Here is a 19,268-nt window from a genome sequence, read left to right as displayed (position 1 = left end):
AGATTGTTGGGCATTTTGTGCCTTGCTGCCCAACTCCCAGCAGTGAGACTGTTTTACTGATAAGAAATAACAAACTCCTGAGTCCAAACATGAATTACTGTCTCAAGTGCCTTCAATCCAGACCCAGAAAAACCCACAGCTGGTACTGCCACACCAGGGCACCTCCCTGTCCCCAGACAGACCCAAATCAAGGTGTGTCCTGGTGAGAGCATCTCATGGAAACCCCAGTGCACCCCAGGAGCCTCACCCATGGGCACAGTGCTCCCATGGAGCTGTTGGCTCTTCTAAGGCAGTGACAGCTCAGAGCTCTCTGTTCTGCATTTGAAGATTGTTCCCACCTCAGGATCAGTTGCTGGCATTTACTCCTCACGGGTTGGTGTTCAGCAGTTTAAGCATTCCCACTTTTTCCTTTGCAGCAGGAAGAATCTGGAGTGTGCTTGAACACACACACCAACAAAGGAGTTCAAGAAGTCTTGCAAAGCTTTGCCTAGAAAAATTTCAAAGTACAAATGTTCCCTGAGATTGGTAAACACTGAAATTTGATAAGTGCCCCTGGTGTCACTTAAACAGTGGGACAAAAGGCTCTGTTTTTTGTCAAAAAAAAAAAAAAACAACTAAAATTCAAATCCAGCAGCTCAGATCCACACACCCCCCAAATTCTGAAGCAAAAAATTCCCAACACCCATTCCACCTCATGCCATAGCAGCTTCCCATCCCTGCTGCTGCTGCCACACAGTGTTCCCATCTTCAATTGCTGCAGGAGAAATTCTCAAGGCAGGTTGTGATGCTGATTCGTTATTTTTAAGAATTAGTCTGGAATTGTGGCACCCTCCAAGTCCTCTACAGGACAGAAGGCATCTCATGGATATTATTTATTCCCTCTTTAAATTGTTTAAGACTAATTTAAGTTTAAATTCTCCCAGGTTTCCTTCAGAAAATGGGAGACAATAATGCACATGGGAAAAATAAGGTAAGAATGTGCTAGAAACAAACTCTTCTAGTGGTGCTTGTTCAGAATGAAAAGATATAAAGCTCATGATGTAATTCCTATCAGATGGAAATTGCACTGGCTTTAAAAAAAATAAAACTTCAATGGCACTGAGTCTCTCCCTGCCATTTCTTTTCACAAAGGATCATCCTGAGAGCACCAGAGGATATGAGAGAAAATCATGGATGGATCAGGCTGGAAGTGTGCAAGTGATGGATAATGAGACAGGCTAAAGTTCCTGCCTTTCAAAGAGATGGAAAGCAGGCAAGGGTGAGCTCTGTAACACAACCACCCACCTGAAAATGAGGATGCAGATATGCCCATGTGCACAGACCCTTTTCAACCAGGAGGATCTGCTCAGCTCTGCCTGCAGCCAAGAATTATCCTCAGGTGACTCCAGCAGGATGTACAGACAAGGTGCTGCAGCAGCACAGCTCCTGAGGCCATGGCAGGCACTGCAAAGTCCTCTGCAGAAATTTTCACCTCTGAAATGCAATTCCTGGTGCCTTTTATACCTGAGAAATCATGCTCTGCTGCCTCTGATCCGCTGGCAGGGAGGAGCTGAATTAAAAGAAAAAGAAGCAGGATAAATCCATGTTATCAGAAAAGATCATAGCCCCCCAGTCCCAGAATTTTATCCAGCATTTGGCTGCTCAGATATTCCAGAATCTCTTGGTATCACTGGCATAACTTTGTGTAACCATTAAAAAGCTTCAGGACAAGGTAAGAGCTGCCAGCAGTCGAGGGGCCAAGCTTCAAAGCTCCAATTTGAAGTGGAAGTGATACTTGAATTACAAGACATAAGCAAATATTTTAATCACAATACTGACCAAGAGGCTCCCTTCATGTACTTCATGCTGCTACACAGAGCCAGCTGTTTCATTGTTAAATATTTCCCATTATTTCATCAATCCCAGTTTTTATGCTTTTACAATATGCTTTAAAAAAACTGAATTGCCCCCAAACCAGCAGAATGAGGGAAATGGTCCTGAAAATGTAAAATAAAAGGAGAAAATCAATGACTTGAAATCCCATTCCTTACTTAACTAAAATATCTTTAATTGATTCTCATGCTTGCCATGAAATTAGATGTCCTGCAATTTACACACAGCTTTAAATTTTAAAAAACCAAACAAGCATGGGCTGTGTTTGTGTTACTAGGCAATATTTGGTGCAGATCATTGAAAACGTGGCCACCTCTAAGACAATGAGAGCTCTGGGTCCTCTCTGGTGTCCACAGCAGATTTGTTCCAGGTGGGCATGGCAGGATGTTTCACAGGTGCAGCTGGGAGTTTAGTGGCACTTTACTGTACATGTCCTTGTAGATGAAGCACAAAATGCAGATTTAAAGAACTTATTCATAAAATTTCAGAGGAGTTACCAAAATTCAATTTTAATTAATTTTTTTTTTTTTTTTGACCTTGGAGGGAGTGGATATGTGAGAGGAAGGCTGAAAGTTTCTGGCTTTTCTTCCTTTTTCTTGGAAGAAAAAACTTTTTTTAAAAGATAAATAATTGGTTAAAACTTAATGGAAAAAACCCTTTTTCTTCAAAAGACATGCCAGTAGAGAAATTTTGCTCAAGCTGTATTTTTGATTCCACTCCACAGCTTTGGGTTTTGCTGTATCCTGCCTGCCTCAGTTATTTGCTAATGTAAGCAGAGTAAATTATCTGCTATCATCGAGCTGCAGCTATCAGAGTGCAGTTAATAATTTACTGCTCAGCTCCTCTCCGTTCTGAACATGCAAATCATTAATTGATTACAGGTTTGCTGTAGTCCTGTGTGCCAGTGGGTGCTCCTGCCACTCAGTGCTGCCTCCCCTCCCTCCTGGCTGGCTGTCAGCCCTGCCGGGGATGCCAAGCTCACGTTTCAGTGTGGTGCTGTCTGGGCAGGGATGGAGCTCCAAGAGCAGCAGAGCAGCCCCACCAGGGCCCTGGGGCTGCCCCAGGTGGGGATGGTGATGTTTGGGATGTGTGATCATCCCTGGGCTGGGGCACTCTGGGGACATGCTGTGAAAAAGGTGCAGCACAACCTGAAGCTGCTGTGCAGGACCAACGGGGACTGTCAGGAATGAGAATGAATCCCAGCCCAGGAGGAGCTGGAGCTGCTGCAGAGAGCCCAGGGGAGGCTCCAGGATGGGCAGAGGATGGAGCAGCTCTGCTGGGAGGAAAGGCTGGCACAGCTGGCATTGCTCACCTGCACAGGAGAAGCTTTGGGTGAGCTCAGGGCGGCCTTGCAGGGCCTGAAGGAAACCTGGAGAGAGACAACTGACAGGGGATGGAGGGACAGGACACAGGGGAATGGTTTCAAACTGACACAGAGCAAGTTTAGACTAAATATTAGGAAGAAATTAATTTCTGTGAGATGGAGAGGCCCTGGCACAGGTGCCCAGAGCAGTTGGGGCTGCCCCTGCATCCCTGGCAGTGCCCAAGGCCAGGCTGGACACTGGGGCTGGGAGCAGCCTGGGACAGTGGGAGGTGTCCCTGCCATGGCAGGGGTTTGGAACTAGATGATCTTTAAAAGGTCACATAAAATAAATCTGTTTGTATAAAAAAAATAGCCCTTTATTGCTGATGGAGGAAAAAACAAAGAAGAAAAAGAAAATATTGATAAAACACAGTGTCACCCTGAAGATTTGGAAGGAAATGGAGAAATAGTAGATGCCTCCTCTGGCAAGGTCCAGATGAGGCTTTAAGAGTCAAATCTACAGCAGCTTCACCCCTGTTTCCACCAGGCTCTGAGAATGTGCTCCCAATAATTTCCTGCTATCTGCTAAAATAGCAACTGCTTAGGTCATGGTGAAAAGCCAGGATATCTGCTGTGTTTATTCTGCTGGAAGCTCTGGTTTTAATCTTGTTAGAAATCATGTGATGGTTTTACCCTTAGCTTTTAAAAAGATCTACTTCCAGGTCCCTGCCTTGGAGTGACTGTGCCAGAGGAGGTGAGGCAGGAAAAGCCTGGCTCATTTCAGAGCTGGGCTGCCAGGACAGCACCAACACATCCCAGCCAGCAGTGTTTGCATTCTGTTCTCAAATCACAAATCAACCACCCAAAAAGAATGACCAGAAATCAGAAAACTTGTTTGTTTGTTTCTTTGTTTGTTTTAAAGTAATGGACTTGGTTATTTTTCTGCCTTGTTTTGTTTTTTCAAGACATCTTCAGTGTTTTCCATTCCACTCTGTAGTTTACAAAAACAAATTTTTCCCTTACTGAGCCTCATGTAATATCTTCATCTGAGAAACAGAGACTTTAGGAAAACTGTGGCAAGGCTCAGACATCCAAAAGTTATTCAAATTACTAATTCCCCTTGGATTCAAAGTGCATGAAGGCCTAAATATGCTTGAGAGCTGGGGGCCAAAATGTGATTCACTAAAAACATGCACCCATTTTCAAAACTGTCTGTGAGCTGCTCTTCTTCCCAGCTCTCCTTGGTACTTGCTGCAGCTCCCAAACCTCAGTTTAAAGTAATAATGTATCATCTTTTTTTTTTTTTCTTTTTCAGAATGCTCTTTACCTCTGCCAAGAAGAAAAGAGGTTGTTCTTTGTGCTGGTTTTCATCCCACCTCCCTGATTTTAGGAAGGATAAGAGATGGGGAGAAAGAAAAGCTCACATCTGTGCAGAGGCACATCTGTAGCCAGCCCTCCTGTATTCAATCCTCTGATTTGGCTGTGGGGAAGAAGCAGGTCTTGATTGCACCAAGCTTTGAAGTTTGCTGGTGATTGGAACATGTGCTGAGAGTGCCACTGCCACGTTTATATGGAAAGCTGATTATCTATTGAAGGGAAGTCTGTTTATGTGTTTACTTCCACTTGTGTTAATACACAGGGAAAGGAGAGGGGAATTAGCATCTGAAAATGCCAGATGTGACTAACAGCTCTCAGAGTGAGATAGGGCTGGGCTCAGATCAAAGGGCTCTGCAGATTTGGAGTGAGTCTCACACTGTCTCCTCTGTCTCAGAGTTACTTTAGGCCCTGGTGGTTAAAAGATTTATTGGGAACCACAAAAGCACATCTGAGTTTCTCATTTTACAGACTTTACCTTCCTATTACACAGTTGCAGGATAGCACCAAAAGAACAACATCAACTCCCTCTGGTACCTTTCAGGCCATGTTCAAAGACGTGGAGCCTTTGGCAGAGAAGATTTATGCACCAAGGTGATACTCTAACCAATTACATCCAGCCATCTGAAAGTCATCATTTCTGTGCACATGCATGCATTTTAAAAGAAAATCTACAAGAGGATCAAAAACAAGATTAAACCACATCTGTTTGGGTTTAAGCTACATTGTCTGCAGAGTTCAAAGTTGTTTCCTTTCGTCTAAAAAAACTCACCCAGCTGTTTTTTATCTTAAATTCCTGCCACTATCAAAGAAGTGTTTTCATTGGCCAGCCGATGTTATTTCTAGAAGTTGAGCTAGTTAGGAATGGAGCTAAGTAAGAAAATATGCTTTATTCATCAAAGGTCTACCCTCTGTGACTCGGCTTGGCACACTGAGAAAATTAATAGAGAGGTTTCATCAGGTTCTAATGGGAACAGTGTATCTACTGTGTGTCATCATGCCATAAATTAGGTCCTCAATCTTTTCACTCCGAGTAATTGACTGCAACTGACACCGATAAGGAAAACACGAGGCAGAGCGAATGGGAGAGGCACAAATCAAACAATAAATAAATAAATGCACCACAAACTCAATACATGGGAAAGAGGAATGTTTTGAAATCCGCCATCAATCAATGAACATCCCGCATGAAGGCAGGTGTGTAAAAAAGCAGGGCTTGTTCAGCTGCCCCTGAACACATCTACGTGTGTGGATATACACACACAGGACACCACAGCACAAACTCCTGGTGCTCAGTGCTAAACAAAGAGAATAAAAGCTCTTGCTCCAGCAGAGTGGCGTTGTTTTGTGATAAAATATGAAAGGAACATAGCTTAAACCAAAAGGGTGTGACAGGATGGCCTCATGCTGAGCAAAGAATATCCCTTTTCTAGAAGCCCTCTGCCTCTTCGAGTAATTTCAAGTAGTGTGTGAAGGTCTCTTCATGGCAGAGCCTGTTTCACCCTAGTGGGAACTGGCTGAAGCCTCTCATAAAATCACAGAATGGCTTGGCTAGGAAGGGACCTTAAAGACCATCTAGTTCCACATGGGGAGGGACAATGAACTCGAGAACTGGGCTACATCCTAACTCCTGAAGGCAAAGTTCCCTGCATGCTAAGGCCAGTCTGGATCCACAAAACAAGCAGCAAAAGGCTTATCTCAGCCAAGCAGCTGTCAGAGCTGTTCTCTCAGCCCTCCCCAGCACACCCAGAGTGGGGAGGGAGCTGGCAGTGACCATCCTTGAGCCAGGAGCCCAGGGCAGGAGGAGCTGCCAAAGCTGGGGCTGTTCAGGTGAGCAGGAGGCTCTGCCCATGGCCACTTGTGGGTCCCCCTCTGCATTCTGGTCCCCAAATCCCAGAAGTTTTCCTTCCTTGGTCCATCTTGCCCTGCTCTTTCTGAAACCAAGAACACAACTTCCTTTTAAGATGCAGCAAATGGGAAAACTGAGCAGTTGGGCAGCCCGCAGCTGGTCCAGTAATGTCACCATGTTTTCATTATTCAGCTGTCCCAGATTGGTGCACCTGATATCTCTCAGGGTGCAGCTCATTCCTGCCTTGGCCCAGCAGCTGGCAGCTCATGCCATGACTCTGTGACTGTGTCCCTGTCATGTTCAGAAAGAACATGTGGGGCTGGCTTTGTCCCCAGCTGCGTGTACACACTGTGTGCTCCACAGTCCAATGTAATTTTACACATTTCCAATTTACATTTAACGTTGGGTGGGATAAACCAGTAAATCATTTGCCCTGGGAAGAAGAACAATACCAGCTAATTTATGCAGCTAATCAGAAGCACATTATTTTTGTTGTGTTTGTTTTCACTGGAGTCTTGAGCTTGAAAATATTTTGGGTGGTCTTTGTTCTGAATTCGCTCCCCTTCTCTTTTCAAAATCTTGTGTTTCAGAGTAACCCCTATCTGTCTTATCTGTTCCACACAAATGGAAAAAGCCAGTGATTCAATCTCCTGACATGTGTTTAGAGACTGCTCATAGAAGGCTGGCTCTGTGTACTGCTCAGGAGGAAAACCTATAACTGGATTCTCCAAAGGAGGAAAGTTCAAGAATGGAAATAAATCAAGATGAAGAGCAAAAAGAAAATACACTGTCAATTTATTCAAACACCTTCTGGCGTGCAGCAAGAAAAATAGCCCCAGTGCCCCCATCATAATTTAATACAATTCTCTTTTTCCAGGTCACAGTAATACATGCTCCAACCACCAGCAGAAAATTAAATACAAAGCTGGCCAGAAACAGGATTCATACAGCTCCAAGGGAGTGTCTTCAACAATTCCCAAGTGCCTTAGAAATTAAGTCAAATTTTCAAAGTCCCAAAGCAACATTTAGGCCCTATTTGAGTACTTAAGTCTCATGCCTTTAAACATCTCTTTGCATTTGGCTTAGGCCAGCAAGTGCATTGGGCTGTAGCTACACAAACATCTTAAATTTTTTATAGGAATACTGTGCACTCTCCACAGCAGCTCATCTGATGAGCAACAGGAACAAGGCCTAGGAAAGGCAATGCAGCAAAACCCAATAATCTCAAAAATATGCTGCCTCTGCCTGTGAGGGATGGTCCAGAGCCCTGGAGGGGAGGCGAGCTGAGGGCAGAGAGCAAACTGCAAAATCCTGGCTGTGCCCACTGCACACAGCAGCTCCTGCAGTTCTGTCCCCTTCCCACAGCCAGAGACCCTTCATCATTTCAGAGATGGATGGGTGTGGGCTGGGGCTTTTGAGGTTTGGGGGTGAATAACAGCAGTAAGGGCCTTCCAAGGGATTTGAATTTCAAATCTTTGCAGGAGCTGGAGGGCAGCCCTTGGCTGGGCAGAACTGTGCTGCAAATATTGTGGTGTGCTCCCTGCTAAGTGCACTCCCTGGGCAGCAGGGGAGGCTTGCTCAGCAAAGCAGATTACAGCAGTCTGCACCTGCACTGAGCCCTTAAAACTTCCACGTGAAGAGAACAAATGTTTGGCTTAGGGAAAAAAAAAAAAAAAAAAGAGTAAGTGTGGTGTAAATATGGAATAATCATTCCTAAGGACTGAGTGTAGCTGAGTCTCAGAATCATCCTCAGAGACCTGGAACTTCCTGGGAGCTTTTCAGAGCACTGAGGCCAGGAGAAAGAGACACAGGCTACAGCAGGGATGCTCTCCCAGCCACCAGCTCCCCTGTGACACAGCTGAACAGAGTGCTCAGATATTCAGAATGACCAGCCAGAGTGAACAGACCCCTCCAGCTGCAGACAGACAGGATTTCTGAGGTCACTGCCCACTGGGGAGAGACCAGAGCACCCCCCTGTGCTGGGGCAATTCATGGTAGAGAAACTATCAAACAGCCAGCTTAGAATAAACATTTCCTCCTCCTGCTCCCACAGTCCTCCCAACACACCCACAGAGTCATTAAGTGCCCATTTCTGAGCATCAGAACACCAGACAACATGAGAGATTCAACCCTGGCCAGATGACAGCCTTGACATCACCTTGGCTTGCTGATATTGCCTCATGGTGTGCAGACTTTGCAGGCTGTATTTATGGGAAGGCACTGCAGGGTGGGGACACAGAGCTGAGCCCTTTTGGAACTACAAGGGTGAGCCATTGGTTGATTTTTAAAGCTAAAGACAAGAGCACCTCCTCAGCTTCAGATTCACCTGCAGAGCAGCTCAGGGAGGAGGTGTGATGTGGAAGGGCTGGCTGGGCTTGGCACTGCCTTCCTCACAGACTTCAACAGAATCCTTTTCTCTTAATCACTCCCAAACACAGTAAATATTTCCAAAGGATTGAATGATATAAAAGCAAACACGACAGACAAAATCCTGCTGTTCTGAAGACAATTTTAGAGATGTTTTGTGTCCAAAGAGACCCTGTTGAATACTGTCAGACCTCCAGAATGTTCTCATTAATCCTGCTACTGCAGGACCTGTGAGCTCTGGTCAAGTGCTTTGATCTACTGTGCACAGAAGTGAAGACACAACCCAGCCTGAGGCAGGCTGCAATTAAACCAAGATGAGAGACAATTTAGGGACAAGCCAGCAGGGCAGTCAAGGTAACTCTGATCATCCAGCCAAGCTGTGCCTCAGTATAATCTTTGGATGTTAGACTCCACAACAACAGTGGGAAAGACTGGACCAATTCCCTGTGCAATGAGAGCAGGTCTGGAGCTGCCACAGAGCAGGAAGGGAGGGGAGGAATCAAAGAGAGGACTCCATGGAAGAGTACTCTCCTCAGGAAGAAAGGAAGCATCATGCTTTGATGATAGCAAGGAGAAATCTGGAAAGATATCAGTGCAACACAGAGATAACCACCCCCCTTCTCCCCCGTGCCACACACTGGTCTCAGATTGTTTGTCATCTTCAGGAGTAATTAATGCTGCACTGGCTCTGCTCATCCCAGAAGCCTGGTGGTGACAGAAGGAATCAAACAGACTGCTGCTCTTCAAATGGAAAAGAAATATTTTAATGGCTTGAGTTTCCATTGTGTGAGCATGAAGTAAATAAGCTGAATTTCTTTTGTATGTAGCAGGAAACATATGGAAGTGGAATTACATTTGTTCCAGTCTGCCAGTATTTGAAATTTCCAGAACTCAAGTCCTTTTAGGAATGTCATGAACTCACACACTCTCAGTGCTAAGCTTGCCCTGGGATCTCTAGGGCAGTGGGTCCACGTGCAGAAGCACATTTGTGCAAAGAGCTCTTGGAAGCCAGTGCAGGTTAACCCTTCTGAGGCCAGTGTTCCCCAGGCCAGGCCCAGATCAGGAGCTCCCTCCTCCACCCCATCAGGGCTCCCCATCTCCTCTGAGGCCCTGTCAGCACCAAATTCTTCACTTTATCAGGGTACATCACCTTGGGTGCAACAAGAACACTTTCCAGGCTGTATTATCTATTAGGGCACAAATATTTCTCAGCTGGTCTTTTAATTCAATGCCAAAATTTACCCCTAAGCAGTATCAGCCATTGCCCAGTCCCTCCTAGAACAACAGAGCAGTTTCTCTTAGCAGGGTCTTTAAGCTGATGAAAACTTCCCACTTCAAACTATTTTACATTTTCATTAGAGCTGCTTTACTTTTTCAGTGACTTCCCCATGCAATACAAATCGATTTCTATGTGGAACTAACTTTTGTTTATCAGCAATACCTCCTGATACAACTCAGCAGCAGCAACATTACAAGTTACACCTATTCCTATCACATTGGAGCTTAAATCTAATCTTTTTCCTCCTCAGTTAACACCAAATGCCTGCACACACTGACATCCTACAGGACTTTGGGAAGGTGAGCTGGGGAGCTGCAGGAGGACTGAATTCTACCCTAGTGAGTGCAGAGTTGGAGGGTGAGCTTGCATGTCCCAGTGTGGGATGGATCTGTGGGCTCTGGCACAGCAGGAGGAGCTGGACCCATCCTCTCCTTCCTCAACTTTCACTGCTGTAGCAGAAGGTGGCAGGAGGAGCTGCAGCCATCCTCACCTTCCCCACCTGCTGTAGCAGAAGGTGGCAGGATGTTGCTGTTGAGACAGTTGTACAAAGCAGAACACCTCATGTATTTGAGAAGGCTTCTCTCTGTTTAGTTTAGCAGCAGGCTGTCTTTTTTATACCTTCTCACAAAGTTTATACCTATTCATTGGCTACCATAGATCAACATATTGTCCATTGGTTCAAGGTGGTCTCAAACACTGTTTTCCACCCTGTTTATCTTTTCTTCTCCTCCCTTTTCCTTGATTACCCTGACAGAACTCCTTTCAGGGGCAAAGATGACACTATCAGCTTCTCTTTTTCAACTAACTCTCTCTGGCCAACACACCAGCTGTCAGCCTCTTCCACAGAAGGAGGACCTGAGCCATCCTCAGCTTCCCCATCTCCCGCTGCTTTAGCAAAACATGGCAGGAAAAGCTGGAGCCATCCTCACCTTCCCCATCTCCTGCTGGTTTAGCAGGAGGAGCTGGAGCCATCCTCAGCTTCCCCACCTTTCACTGCTTTAGCAGAAGGTGGCAGGAGGAGCTGGAGCCATCCTCACCTTCCCCATCCCTTGCTGGTTTAGCAGGAGGAGCTGCAGCCATCCTCACCTTCCCCACCTTCCCCTGCTGGAGCAGAAGGTGGCAGTGTTGGATCCACCATCGCCTCCAGCCCCGGCCCAGCCTCCCCGACTGCAGCTGCCAGCACAAATGCAGCCTCAATAAAGACAAATTACACATCCGCCGCCCAATTAGTCATCATTCATGTCGGGAGCCGTCCCCCGTCAGGTGGCTGCAGCCAAAATCCTTCCCACAGAAATAGCTGCTTTGTTAGAAACACCTCAATCTGCTTTGTTAGAAATACCTAAATTTGCTTTGTTAGAAACACCTTAATCTGTTTTGTTAGAAACACCTAAATTTGCTTTGTTAGAAACACCTAAATTTACTTTGTTAGAAACACTTCAATCTGCTTTGTTAGAAATACCTAAATTTACTTCGTTAGAAACACCTCAATCTGCTTTGTTAGAAACACCTACATTTGCTTTGTTAGAAACACCTAAATGTGCTTTGTTAGAAATCTAAATCTGCTTTGTTAGAAACGCCCACATTTACTTTTTAGAAACACCTAAATGCAGTGCTGGGGACACAGGGACACGCATGCCAAAGCACATGCCCTGGTGGCATTGGTCTCTCTGCTGCTCTGGGTGGAGATTTTCCAGCATAAATCTGATTAATTACAGGGCAAAGAGCCCAGGCCATGTCCAGTGGGACATTCTCAGCCCTTGGACACATCATGGGAATGGGAGATGCAGCGTTGGACCCTGTGAGTGCTGAGCACCAGGAGGAGGAGGAGGAGAAGGAAGGCTGATGTGCTCACAGTTATGGAGAATTTCAGTCACAGCAAAAGTGCTGCAGCCTCTCAAGGGCTCAGATAAGTTTTGATTGCACTGCAGGGTGCAGACAGATGTGTGTGTGTGTGTGCTCTGCCTGTGCACCAGCTCGAGCCTGGGAAATTTGTGACCACACTGAAAAGGGCCTCACCTTGGGGAAAGAGCCCAAATGCATGATTTTGGCCACAACCTAAAATCTACCTGCCCCAACCCCTTCAGATACCTTCTCACGAGGTAGAGGGTGCAGCAGATTCAGGAACATCTTTAGAAAATGAGATACATGCTCCTGAGTGAATTAAACCTTGGAACTGCAAATTGAGCTGTGTTCAGATATTCCCAAACCCCCCAGCCCAGACTGACCTGGCACAATCCATCCCAAAATCCACACAGGATCCAGGGTTTGCACAGGACCCTGAGGATTCTCCCTTCCACCCCAGGACACCACGCCCAGGTGGGGAACTTGTGCCTCCCAGCACATCAGACAGAGCAAAGCTGGAACTCCTGCAGGAAATATCTGCTCCTGGGTGACAGGCAAACAATCTGCCTGGAGAGGAAGCACAGCGCCAGCTGATTCGGGGCTTTTTAGCATATGAATGTGTAAATTTGCTGTGACAGGTGGGGCGTTTCAATGACTTTCAATGGAGAGCCAACTGCTCCTCGGTTATCATTAGAAATTTCTCACTGAAACGCCAATGACTGCTGCCCCATGCTGGGTAATGGGGCTCTGAATGAGTTTTTTAAAAGAGAGAGTGAGAGCAGCTAAATGCACTATCCCTGCTGGGGGACTGCCTGATCTGAGCACAACTAGCAAAATATTTGTTCATGCAAATGTTTCCTGCCATGAGCAGCTTAACGATTTCATGCGGGAAAATAAACAACAAATAATGAAAAGCGCATGAGGCAAATAGAAATATTTGGAATCGTCCTAATTACAGAAATCTTCCCTGGATGGAAACAGCCAGAGTCCAGCAGCCCAGCGATGACCTCAGCCTGTACCAGAGCCAGGGCAGGAAGTCTTAGGAGGAGATTTCCAAAGCAGCTTAGCTCTTACACCTCTCTGCCAGAGATTTGGGGTGTTCACAAGGAGCAGCTCTTTCAGCAGCAGCTGCTGGAGGCTGAGCCTCGGTAGCAGAGCTTGTGGAACTCTGCCCGTGCTCTCTGATCCGTGCTGCCTCCCCACTGGACAGCACCACAGCAGCTCCTGGTTGGCCCAGTGGGGACCAGGCACCCAGCTCTGAGGGCAGGGGCAGCCCAGGATGCTGCCCACCACCCCAGAGGGACATTCCTGGCTTTAGGAAGCCCCCAAAGCCCACGTGCTGCTGACTGCAGCATCACCCACTGCATGCTTGGATAGGATGAGAGGAGGTGGTTGCACCAGGGGAGGTCGAGACTGGATATGAGGAACAAAAAAACAACAAACAGGCTGGTAAAGGAATGGAACAGGCTGCCCAGGGAAGTGGAGGAGTCACTATCTCATGAAGTTCAAAAAATGTGTGGATGTGGCACTCGGTTTAGTGGTGAACGTGGTGGTGGTGCTGGGTCATGGTTGGACTTGATAATCTTTGAGGTCTTCTCCAATCTTAAGTATTCTGTGATTTGCAAGGTTGAGTGGCAAAGGTTGATTTCTCTAGCTGGACATCCTGGGAAAATGGGGACTCATTTTAAAGACTTTTTTGGTGGGCCCTGCCCAACAGCTAGCACACAGAGCCTGTACATTTTTACTCTGCTGGAATAAAACAGAGAAAATTTCCCATCTGTCTCCTCCAGTTCTGCTCCCCTTCCAAGGTGAGTAACAACCCATCACCACCTGATTTTGCCCAGCCACAAGAGACAGAATGGTCCAGCAGTCTGAGCAGCAGCTCAGGCTGATTTACATCCTCAGAGGGTCACACATCTCCTGCAACATCCCCCTCCACTGCCTGCTCCAATCAGTGCTTTCATTTGTTCTATTAAAATAAACACAGAGGTGCTCAGAAACTGCAATAAAAGTGACTCAACTGCAGACACACACATTGACCTAGCAGGCTTGCAGCACAAGCTGGAAGAAAAGGGATTTTTTTCCTTCTCCACCAGGCAGAACCTGTACTCCACAGACAGATGGGAATGTTCTTAAAACTGGAAAAACACTGTTTGCTCTGACCCACCAGCCATGCTCACTGAACCACTGTCATGCTCTACATACACTAAGTGCTCCACCAAGGGAAACCAAACAAATGAATTCAGGAAGATTAACAACTCCAGAGCTAAAAGACATGGAGCCTTTCATGTTTTTCTCTCCAGGATATGTGGGACATTTGTTGTGAACACGAGCACGCTGCACATGATTACAATTTATTGAATTAAACCCAGAGCAGTTTCTGCTGTATGAAGTAGCACTTTCCTCCCTTATCTAATGCAGATGAAATTTGGAACTTCAATGCCAATCTGCAATCCCGCCTTCCCTTACAAATATATTGAGCAAATTAAACTGAGTTCATCTGGATATTTTTTGGAGTTTGGTTTTTGAGGTTATGAGCAGGGCTTCAGGCAGCTGCTGCAATCAGTCTGTGACTGAAATGTTGGTTTCATGGTGGTGATGACCTAAGAGAAACAGCAATTGCTGAACGCAGGGGAACAGAGAGGAATCCTGTTTAATCATCTTACATTTCCTCTCTCTTTGTTTGTTTATTTGGTCTGAAAAAGTTACTTTTCTAAGAAGGGATTAAAACCTGCAGCCATTTTGCTGCAAGAGCCTCTGGTTTCAACTCACAGAAAAACATAGTGGGGGGATTAATTCTGCTTAATGATCAGCTTGAAAAGTTTCCTTTAGACAAGACAGAGCTCATTTAGCTTTGAAGTCAGATGTTTGCTCCAGCTGGCCTCTGAAGAGAGTTTTGGGGAGCACATCCCCCCCTCAGCTTTGCCTGTGGAGGGGATTTACAGCAGGCACCCTTCAGCCACAAATCCCTGCCTGTACCACAGCCCATAAGGAAAATCACAGAGAAGGAGCACAAGTTACAGGCACAGCCCAGAGCTGCTCTGGGTGTTTGTACATTCCCAGAGTGGCACTGGCATTCATGCTGTGGCATTAATTTGCACACTAATGTGGAGGGGAGAGCTCACTGGTGTGGGCTGGGGGGCATTCAGCACCCAGCACAGAGGATGCTGCTGCCTGTCTGCCCCAGAGATGCTCACCCAAACCCATCAGATCCCTCACTTTTATAAAAGAGAGTCTCTTTTATATCCAGAGGCTTTACAAGGGCTGCTCTTCTTGCTTGGTTCCCCAAAATGTACCAGCTATCAAAACCAACACTTCAAAGCTGAAGAAAAAAGAGTAAGCAAACATCCAAAAGCCCAAATGGAGGCAGAAAACTTCCTCCAGTGCTGCAGGAAGTGTCACTTTACAATCCCAAAGTCTGTGGAGGTGATGACATTAACACTCACAGCGGAATTCCACTTCCAGCCCAGCTAAGGAGCTGCTGAGAAGCTCACAGCTCTGCTCTGAGGTGTCTCTTGAAGTCTCCTGCATTTCTTTGCACTTCCCTGACAACAGCTCCCTGTGCCTCTCTCACAGCCCTGAGCATTGGGAAATCAGTTATTAGCTATGTTACCCAAGGCAGGGTGCAAAATAACCCCGAGCTCTCTGTCTTAGATCTTGCAAAATGATTTGACTCAGCTCTATTTCCTTAGCAAAAGTATTGGGGGAAAAAAAAATAGCCACTGAAAGAGTTTACAAACCCTTTTCATGTGGAGAGAGGAACTGAGTGCCCTTTAATCTCTCATGGCCTGTGTGTGTTAACAGCAAGCTTGAAGTGTGGCAGCTGATTTGATTTTTGCCAGGGGCTGGCAGGGAGCACCAAAGACAAAAAAGACTTATCCTTGTGAGGAGAGAGTGGCCCAGGAGCTGGGGCAGAGGGGACCAGGGGTGCAGATGGACCTGACACCATCACAGGGGTGGGATGATCTCTTCTGCAGGCTGGGTTGGTCCCAGAGCAGGGAGAGGCTTCACCTCAGCTCATCCCACAGCCCCAGCTGGCCAGGAATGGGGAGAGAGGATTTCTGGGTGTCTCTGCAGAGAAATGTCTCCCCTGCAGGGATGGGGATCAGCCTCACCTGTGCTGGTGCCTGACTGGGCAGGCAGAAGGGGATTGCTGTGTGTGACAAAGGGAAATGGGGAACAAAACCAGGAGAAGGGAAGAAGGACCAGCCTGCTGCTATTGCAGGTGAGCAGATGCACATCACAGCCCTGAGCTGGAGTAGCCACACTAATAAAACCTTCTCTAAGTGCTTTCCAGAGCCTAATGCCACTCCAAATGTCCTGTAAAAGCCCTTGCACACACAAACTGGAAAGAAATACTTGCCCAACGAGCAGTGCCACAAATAAACTGGGGTAGCACTGCTGTGCCAGGAACTCACACCTTGGGTGGATGCAAAGAGCCTTCAGCTCCCTGCACCCAGGGCTCCAGCCTTTCAGCTGTGCCTTGCCACAGGCAAACTGACTGCAGTCAGGAGGGTTTTATGGATGTGAATTTCCTCACATATTAAGGTTCCCCACATTTGGGTTGAAAAATTGGCAATACTTCCAAGAAAAGTATTAAATCAGGCTAAGGAAACAAGCAGTGCCTAATGTGAAATCTGCCAAGTAATATGAGAGGGAGATGGTGAGAAGTTTTCCAGCAGGACATTCTTCCAGGAGGAAATTTGGTTTCCTTGAATCCAAAATGTTTGCAGAAATCTGTCAGTTTTAGTGACACCGTTTTGAAAAATGCTGGACTAGGGCTTAGGTTGAGATTGAGGACTCAGACTTCCTTTGAGTGGAACTTTTCTGCTTTGAAATGCACTTTTTTCAATCCTTTTAATCTCATGTTACACAATATAAAACTGAAAAATCCATTTCAGACCAAAATCATATTAAACTGAAAACTTGCTGCTGTATTAAAATAATCCCTACCCCCAAAAATCTCATGCCTCAAGAACCCAAAAGTGTGTTGCACTCTCATTTTGGAGCACAAAGTGATCTGCAAGCCCAGTGAACTCCTATGAAATGGAGCCCTCTGTTCCAACACTGTGTGGCTTTGCTTAAATTCACAACTGGAGCAAAATGTGCAGTGGGAAGAGTCCAGCTGGGCTGAAATCCTCATAAAAGTGTAGGTTTATGGCTATGATAGCTGCATGGCAATGCTGGAGAGTTAATTGTAGGAGATATTCTAATGCTGCATTAAGAACCTGGAGGTCTGGAATGATCTTGAGACATTTCTACCCCATTTCTGCTCCTCGTGCTCTGCTGGCTCTGACCTGGGAGACCTGGTGAGCACCAGCCATCCCAACAAACAAATGCCTTTGTCCTTGAAATTACCCAGATATTCCACAGGGACAAGGGGAGCTGAGGGGAGTGGGGAAAGCAGAGAGAGCACAGCTGATTTTAACAAGGAGCACTCAAACAGAACAGCCTGGGATTAAGGTACCCACACAAACAGACCAAAGAATTTTTCTGGATAAATCTGAAAAGGGAAGGAACACAGGGAAGAAAACTTTTTCAAGTTATCCAGTTATACTTTTTAAACTTTCCCTTTAAACCTGAATAATTAAGGTGCAAAAGGGAAATGTAAAATCTCTCCTATTTTCAAGCTGGCCAGGTTAAAGCTGCCACCAAACCCACATCCAACCTGGTTTGCAGAGGAGGAGTCAGACAGCAGCAAAGCTGGTTATCCACACAGTCCCTCTCCCTGGAATGAGATGTTCAGACAGGAGAAACACAGGAAACAACTCTCAGTCTGCAGCTCCTGGTGAGCAGCTCTGCCTGAAAAGCTGAGCCTCAGCAAAGCCCCAGGCTGGATCAGAATTGCTTTAATGAACCTGTTCCTAATAGCCAGCAGTGAGATTTCCCTGGATTCAGCCTCAGCTCCCACACCTGACAAGAACCTGGGAGACTCCAGGTTAAACAAGCTGCAAGACTTCCCAAGGTGTTTGAGGGCTGATGAAACTTTCTGCAGGAAAAGAAACACATGGTTTCCTAATGTGAGCTACCAGCAGTAAAAAAGATGGATGAAAAATCACTGGGGCAAGCTGCAAAGCTGCCAGGCTGCTGAAGGGCTTTGGAGTTTGGAGGGTGAGCAAGACTTCCATGAAATAACAGCAGCAACTGGGCTGAACTGGCTCTCAGAGCTAATCACATCTGTTCTTCTTCCCTAATAACTCACAGCTGAACAGAGGGCTCTGTGGAAGTATTGGATAAGGGAGCATTTCGTGCAGTGCCACTTTTAACAACTGCCTGGGAGTGATTATTTATGTGTGAGTGCCAAAGAATTTGACATGACAGATTAGAAAGTAAAAACTCTGCTCTCAAGGAAATGGCCCAAAATGTGAAGGAATGTATTGGGTTTCAGTGGAGCAACTGTGCACTGACATTATTGTTTCACAGGCACCCACCTTTCACATTTGTTTCTTTTAAAAGAGCTCAAGGTAAGAAAATGAGGTTGGGGAATCGACTGAAATCATAATTGATCAACAAAGGAAGGAGCAGAAATGTCCATGTTCTGCTGTCCAAGCCCTTTTATGTTTTATGTTATCTGTGTTGGAAGATTCTTCCCCCACCAAACCCAACTTCTTCTTTGGAGACCCTGATGCTCATCCAGGCTCAGTTTAGCTATCAAGAAATGAGCTTCAAAGAAAATCAGCCCTTTTTAAGTGGTTTGGGGCTTTTTTTTCTCACAGCATCTTTTATGACATTTTCACTTCCTTCAGCTTTTCAGCTTTTGAATTTAAAGAAGCATGAAATCTTTGCTCTGTTGGAGCCAATGGCAACATTCCCACTTATTTGGATCATCCCATAATTTCATGCTATATATTTTGCTCAGGCTTTACTGCAATCAAAGCTTCTTTGTTGCTCCAGTTAGCAGGAGACTGTTTCCAGATTTTGGCACTCCTAAAATGACAATAAAGAGCAACAGAATTGGAGTAACCCTGGGAAGGAAGGTACTGCTTGAGGAGAGAGAGTCTCTCTAGAGGATTTGGAGAAGGAAAAGTGATAAAAGTGTGAGAACAGTGTCTGGAGTGAGCAGTGGAGCTGAGGAGCAGAGGATGTGCAGGGCTGTAAAGCAGCAGGTCTGGAGGGGAAATATCCTGGTATTTAAGAAGCAAAATGCACCAAGGGATAAGAGAAGGTGTGCTACCCACTCCCAGAACTGCAAGTGCACCCTTGAACAGGGGAAAAGTGGACAAAGCTTGTGGCTGAGAGGCACAGCCCACCCCAGTTTGTTCAGGAGAAGCAGAGTCTCTGAGCAATGAGCTCGTAGCAAAGCCCTGAGTAAGGGCTGTGGGAACACCCCATCTCCTGCCCTGGGCAGGTCCCATCTAGACACACCTGCTCACGTTCCACAT

Source organism: Haemorhous mexicanus, chromosome 11 (assembly GCF_027477595.1).
Source record: "Haemorhous mexicanus isolate bHaeMex1 chromosome 11, bHaeMex1.pri, whole genome shotgun sequence".
Classification (NCBI taxonomy): domain Eukaryota; kingdom Metazoa; phylum Chordata; class Aves; order Passeriformes; family Fringillidae; genus Haemorhous; species Haemorhous mexicanus.
This window is presented reverse-complemented; position numbering follows the sequence as displayed.